Below are 729 nucleotides of genomic sequence, written 5' to 3'. Positions count from 1 at the left end.
AGCTGGGGGCCCCCCCCCTCTCATCGTCTCTAGGGGGGGGCCCCCAAGGGGCCCCCCTCAACCACCAACCGGTACCCTCTCCTGCTGCAGCAGCAGCAGCAGATGGGGGGGGGGCCCCTTCAGACTGCATGGAGGGGGGCCCCCCGGGGGGGGCCCCCATCGATGGTAGTGTAGAGGGGGGCCCCTGTACGGGGGCCCCTGATTCTGGTTTAGGTGTGATGAATTTGTTTAAGGGTAAGGGGGGGAGGAGAAGGAGGAGATGGTGTTGCATGGTGGGGTTGTGTTTATTGTTGGTGGTTGGTGTGCCTGTGTTTCTGTTTGTGGTTGCTCCTTATATAGTTCGTGCTGCAGTTGCTGCAGCAGAGTTTGAGTTGGAGGAGACAGTTGTAAAGGAGACAAAAGGAGACACTTTATACACCCAAATACAGCTGAAACTGCTGTCTCCTCCTCCCTTTACTTGTATATTTAGGGCCTCAACAGCAGCAGCTGTGTGGGGTCTAGATACTATAGGATATGTGTCTCTGCCTGTATTATATATAAAGAGAAAAACAAAACAAATAAATATAAATACATCTATAAATATAACAAACAAACGCCTGTGGGGTCTCCTCTCTGCTGAACTGCTACAAAAGGGGACAGTTGAGTGGACAGTAAAAGGAGACACCCAGGTGGAGACACTTGGCCTCACATTCAAAGATATTCCTTTTAGCTTCGCTGTACAAGTACAGG

Source organism: Eimeria mitis, genomic scaffold (genome assembly GCF_000499745.2).
Source record: "Eimeria mitis Houghton genomic scaffold, Emh_scaff4958, whole genome shotgun sequence".
Taxonomy (NCBI): domain Eukaryota; phylum Apicomplexa; class Conoidasida; order Eucoccidiorida; family Eimeriidae; genus Eimeria; species Eimeria mitis.
Note: the sequence above shows the minus strand (reverse complement) of the source record.